At 33.2% G+C, this 6,605-nt stretch overlaps 1 pseudogene; it reads right to left on the reverse strand.

Moving 5' to 3' along the window:
* Positions 1-345: 345 nt before the first annotated feature.
* Positions 346-464, reverse strand: LOC118609077 (annotated as a pseudogene).
* Between the last annotated feature and the right edge of the window lie 6,141 nt (positions 465-6,605).

Raw genomic sequence — 6,605 nt, forward strand, 5'->3', positions numbered from 1 at the left:
TACAAAAATGATTTTATTAAATATTTAAAGATGAATTAAAGTCTCTTTTGCAATATAGTAATGCTGGAATATATGTAGCAAATTATAAATACAAGTTGAAAGCTGAAAATAATGACAGCTATTCTTCTCTAACCTAAAACAAATGCTGATAACACAGTTGAAAAACAAATATGAAATAGTGAAACATTAGAGAAATAACTGACTCATAATAGGGAAACACCTACATTATTTCACTGATGTAAAAATGCACTAAAATTTTGTTCATGAATGCATCCTGATAACATAGGTTTAAAGTTTAAAAGAGAATTTCTACACCTTTTCTTTTCTTTTTTCTTTTTTTTTGAACGCCTACAGCACCTGGTCTTCCTAGGTGGTCTCCTATCCAAGTACTAACCAGGCCCGACTCTGCTTAGCTTCCAAGATCACATGGGATCGGGCACGTTCAGGGTGGCATGGCTGTAGACCTATATACCCTTTCCTATAAATTATAAAATATTCAAGAAGCGTTTTGGCACAAAATGCTTCTTTCTTGGTCTCAGCCCAGTTAAATATTTTGGAAAATTGCATTTCATAGTTATTTGAGGTATCTCAGTATGGTTAAAAAAAGAAAATATTTTCCCCATTCTTATTTGGGCATCTTGCACTCATTCACACATGGCATAAATATAAACTTTGAATTGGCATGTACGAAATCGTCTATGAGAAAATCAGAGAACAGAAATAAAAGCTGGTAATTCTGGTATCTGAAGCAGAGCACAAAACAACATTTGCAGTACCCCGTTTCCTTAAGTGTTGAACTAGACACTCATTCCAGCCACGTATCTGCACTGTTACCCAAAGCCCAAGTCAACACATATTTGGCAAGTGAGACAGCATTTGAAAGTTCGCTATAAGAAAGCAAACTAAATGAACGGTATACATCATTTCTATCACACACACACACACACACACACACACACACACACACACACACACACACACGATCAGAAGCAGAATCACAAAGATCTCAATGATTTCCAGTAATGGCAGACTAGGTAATATAATCAACTCTCTCACTGAAAACAACTAGAAAAGCTGGGCAAAACAAAAGGCCAAACGCTAACAAGGCAGTAAAACTTACAGGACTGTGGACAAATAAACTTACACAGGTGTGCCTAGCATTTGAGGCTGTCTTTCCCACAGTCCATTTGCTGATGAGGCAATTCAGAAATTCAGAGCTAAGTAGAGCTTTCAAGACTCACAGGGAAAGGAAACCAAAAACTGGAGTTTAGGGCCTATCAAGAAGGGGTCCTGGTAAACACTCCTGGCTTTGGACTGGGCTGTGTTCTGAGTAAAGATGAACTAGAATCTGGAATTGAATCCAACTTTAAAATCTCAAGCCCGTTCCCAATTAAAGTGATCCTGGGTCGCAAGCACCCCTACTGCCTTTCTGAAACAAAACTAATCAACTGAAGGAAGATTCATATCACCTTCCATGAAATAATCTCTATTTCTCACATACTACGTCAACATACAAAACAACGACAACTAGGTATTGTAGGAGAGAAATCAACATCATGAAAAACAGAAAGGATAGAAAATACATAAAAGAATATAGTCAGAAGTTTTCTAAAACTGATAAAAATATTTGTAAGTCATTAAGTAATGCTGACTCTAAGGCACAAAATCGTAGGTGTTGACATAATCCGCACAATCCATGATATGCGAAATTCCTTAAGACAATTGTGGGATTCTTAAGAATTGATACTGGAATTTTCCTTAAGATAATTCCATTATCTTCAATAAATTGCAAGGGAAAAGCAGAAACCTCAAGATTTAAGAGACTTCAGAAACATATCAAAAAATCACAATATGCAGAGAGTAACTGGATCCTGATTCCAACAACTGTAGTTGGGGGAAAAATAATTGTGATATCCATAAGACACCTGGAAACTTGAACACTAACTAAATATGATATTAAAGAATTATTGTTTTTGTTTGTTCCATTTAGTTTTGATAACAATTTGTGATTATGTTACAAAAAAGTCTATCTTTGGAGATAGTGACATATTTACAGATGAAATAGTATGATTGGAATTTGCTTAAAATAATACAAAAGGGGTAAGGAAATAGGGTTATAAATTAAAGACAATTTGTCAGTACGTGTTGAAAAAAATTTATGCAAATTCATTGTAATTTTCAGCTAACTTGTACCTGTGTTCAAAATTTTCCACAATAAAGTGTATATATTATTAGTAAGTTTGGTGATCTTTACTGTTTCTTTGTCCATTTTAATTGCTTCAGTGATCTATCTTTGCCTTTGTTTTTGCCTATTATAGATTTGCAGAGCTCATTATTAGAAAAATTAGCCCTTTTTCATTAGTATAAGAAAAAAATTTTTTTGTGGCATAGCTTTTCATTTTAAAGTAGTCAAATTTATCAATAGGCAGTTGACCCTTGATCAACACTGGGGTAGAGGCGCCAACCCACATTGTCAAAACTCCATTTATAACTAAAGTCTGCCCTTCACATTCACAGATTCCCAACTCCCAATGGCAATGACCTTTGAATAATACTGTTTGAACTGCACCAGTCAATTGAAAAAAAAAAAATCCATATATAAGTGGACCCATGAAGTTCAAACCCATGATATTCAAGGGCCAACTGTATTCTTTTATAAATGCATAGCGTACTTTAAAGTACATGCTTCCCTGCTCCAAGTTTATAATACTCATCCATGATTTCGTTTACGATTTCACTTTTTCCCCTCCACATGTAAATTCTGACCTACCTGGAATTTATTTAGGTGTAAGAATGACAATGACATCAAACTACATTTTTCCAATAGCTACCAGTTGTTCAAACACAACTTATTGAATAATCCATCTTCCTATTGATTTGAAATGCTGCCCTTTAGCATATTACTAAGTTCCTACATATATCCTGAGCATATTTCTGGACTGTTTCATTGACTGGTCTACTTTACACCAAGTCTAAAATTCTGTTTTAATTACTTTTGTCTTAGGCAGAACTGTTACCCTTATACCTCTCTATTTAAGAATAAAAATCAGTTTTCCAGAAATTCAAAACTTTCCTATTTCTTAGTAAGTCATGTGTCTTGATTTACGGTATTTGATCCATATAGCAAGCATGGGTAGAAGTTTACTGAATGAATGACTCCACTGCAACAATATTTTTGGATTAAGTATCATATTAGAGAAGTTTAAAAATGTTAAACTTCTCTAATATGATACTTAATGTCAGTAGCGTTATAAACAGAATATCTTTTGGAAGTTACAGAAAAAATCCTGTGCTTTTCAACTAATTAAAACCTTTAATCGGTATCTATTTTGTATGCCTGCATGAAAATGTTTTGCTATTTAGAATGACCTTAAGGCTCTTGACAGTTCCAAGGTATCTTAAGAATTACAATGAACAAACACAATTTAATATTAAAACCTACTATTAACATTTAAAACCTACTTTCTTGAGTCCTACTCCTTGGAAAATTGATGGTTTAAATGGGGACATAGAGGAGAGAAACCAAGAATTTTGATAATGCAGAATGTAAATATAGACCTAATTGGTAATCTTTTCATTAATTTGTTGTTTTATTTTACAACACCCATTATAGTATTTCATGTGCCAAATTTTACAATGAACCCAGAAAAAAATGTTCTATAATTTATATTGTTCATTTAGACTTGTCCTGTTCCAAATTAGATATTACTAATTACTAATAGTATTACAAATTAGGTAATAGTATGTATTCTTCATAGTATATTTATTTCCTCAAGTTCTCTTTCTAATGCTCTCTTTAAAACATCTCAGCACCACATTCTAAGAGCTTAGAAACTGTGTCCTGAAAAAAATGTTTAAAAGTATTCATCTAAGAATAGACAGAAAAAGTGAATAATGCCTTTAATCTAGCTTTTTACTCCACTGAGTTCTAAAGGTGGGTGGATATACATACGCACAGATAACAGAGAAATCACATTTAAAATACGAATAGTATATTTTTTAATAACTTGTAATTTTATATGTTCAGTATTATAGATACTTCAGATTAAAGATTCTATCTAAAATAGACATTTTCTGGGAGTTGCTCCATGGAAACTACAGAAGAACGCAGTAATGTTTGTATTTTTTGGAATATGTCTCCACAAATAATTGAACTCAGCATGGAAACCAAAATAAGCCTTTCAAATATAAATTTCCCAACATTATCCCACGGTGAAAAGTGATTTCTGGTAATGTTTTCATTCCTCTTCAAGTATATATTACACAAAATTTCTCATTAACAACACTTTACATAAAATTATATGTCATATTTCCTGATGATAGCTTTAAACTACTTAAACTTTACTTCCTTATTAAATATTAAGAGTCTTCTGAGGTATATGAGAGTCAGCTTCTGGACCTTTATGGAAAATTTAACGGCCAAATTTTATCTAATTTGATGAGCCCTATGTACTCAATTCTGGAAGAAAAAAAAAACGAGCAATGGTCTATAACTGCTTGGTATCAGTAGGTTAATCACCTAAAAGCACTGCTTGTCACTATTCTCTTACACAAACACCTTCAATAGTTTACCACTGAAAATATTCTCAACCTCCCTAACTTGCCACTGGCAGTTCTTCACCATCTTGTCACAGCTCTTTACAACCTTGCCTTTACTGTGTCCTCGTCCGTCTGAACCGCCAGCTCTCTTGACTCAGTAATACTGTCCTATTTTCCCAGATGATAATCCCTGTGCCTCGTCCTCTGTCTACCTAACACCCCGTCTAAGACCTACCCTACTCTATTCAATGAAGCCTTTTCTGATCATCTCAGGGAGAAATGCTTTCTTCATTTCTCCAGTATTTTGAATGTGCCACACCTACAATATTTCCTGAAGGAACCGAATAGAAACACAATGACAGCATTCACCAACTGAATTCCAAACTCTGAAAGTGGAGAGTTGCTACCTTGACCAGCTGCCATGGCTTGACTGCTCTTTCTGCTGAGTTTGCTGCAGATGTTCACTGGGTTGGCTTAAATTACACATGCAAATGTAGCTGTTCCCTATTACGGAAACAGCAGGCTGTAAGAAACAAAGTAAAACTGTAATTTTAAAGCCAAGGAATTTCTGAGAACTTGAAATAATTGAATTCTGTTCTCATCTATAGTCTTAAAGCAAAAGGAAAAGGGAAGTAGGAAATGACAGCAGGAAGAAAGTCCTATTTCAACGGCCTTTATTCTCTCTTATGATCATTAAAGGTTTGTGAATGAGACAGATTATACACTGCCCAATTCCTAAAGATGGGTAATAACTCCAGGAATTATAACTGTGGGCTATAAAATCTAGAATGATATGTAACTGAAATCAATCTAACCTAGGTAGGTTCATATCAAAATTACTTTAACACACTGAATAAAACTCATTGTAGGTGAAAGCTAATAGAAATCTATTAATAGTTAGAAAAGAAAAACTTTGAGAAAAATTTTTCCTTATCTTACTGTTGCTATTAGTTTAAGAAATGGCAATGACAAGAAATTAGTGATTATCCCTAAGATGTAATAAAAACTACCTTTTAAAATTTTGGAATATGATAAAATAAACTTATGAGAAAACATTAGTTTGTAGTCCATACTCAGTTAACTAAAATTAAAACTTTGTATTAAAAGACTGTTGTAGATTAAAATTTATCACAATTAAATTTCATTCCGAAAAGTGAAACAGACCTACGGTGTCAAAGTTGTCTTGTAAATTACCAAAAAAAAAATGCTAACACATATACATATTTCATGTACTTATATGACCATTTTAGACTTAACACTTCTAAAAGAGAAAATGTCCAAATAATAAACAGAAAAAAATCATCCCATTTAGAAACTCTTATTTATACTTTTTAAAACTTTTTCTTTATACAGATATCTAGCCCAATAGAATAATTCAAATTAAACAACAAATGAGAAATGGCTGTTAAATTAAAACACTGTATAAAAGAATATTGCTACCTTCTGTTGGTTTCAGATGTTGGATATGCACAGAACTTACTTGCTTTACAACAATTCTATTATGAGCTTCCCAAAATATCTGAAGCAGAGCTCATTCCAGTTTCTACCCTAAAATTTATATGGGAAACTATTTTGAAAACCATTGCATACTCTAAACTGAATTTTGAGCAGCAAGAATAATAATCATATACCATATACACAAAAAAGTTAATAGCTAAAGAGAAGTAACATGCATCATGAGTCAGGATCTTAATATAGAACTCGCCTGTTTATCTCAATCTTCACAACAACCTGTGAAACAAGTATTACAGGTGAAAGTTATTTCACCTGTAAAATGTCCCCGTTTTACAGGTGAAACAACTGGGGCCCAGAGAGACTGAGTAATTTGCCATGAAGCCAGTCTGGCTCAAGTCCGTGTTTTCAAACACTAGGCGTTTTGCCTCTTAAACTGGAAGTTACCCCACAGGGAATGTAATGGAATTATATTTCAATACTTATCTATTTCCTACAGGGAGAAAGGAGTTCTTGAAAGAGGAGTGAAGGACTACTGTGAATATCACATATTAACAGAAATAGGGTTTTATTATTTTTAAACAGTAAAGTTAACTAAATAATATTTAAAATAA

This window comes from Rousettus aegyptiacus, unplaced genomic scaffold (assembly GCF_014176215.1).
Source record: "Rousettus aegyptiacus isolate mRouAeg1 unplaced genomic scaffold, mRouAeg1.p scaffold_m13_p_10, whole genome shotgun sequence".
Lineage (NCBI taxonomy): Eukaryota > Metazoa > Chordata > Mammalia > Chiroptera > Pteropodidae > Rousettus > Rousettus aegyptiacus.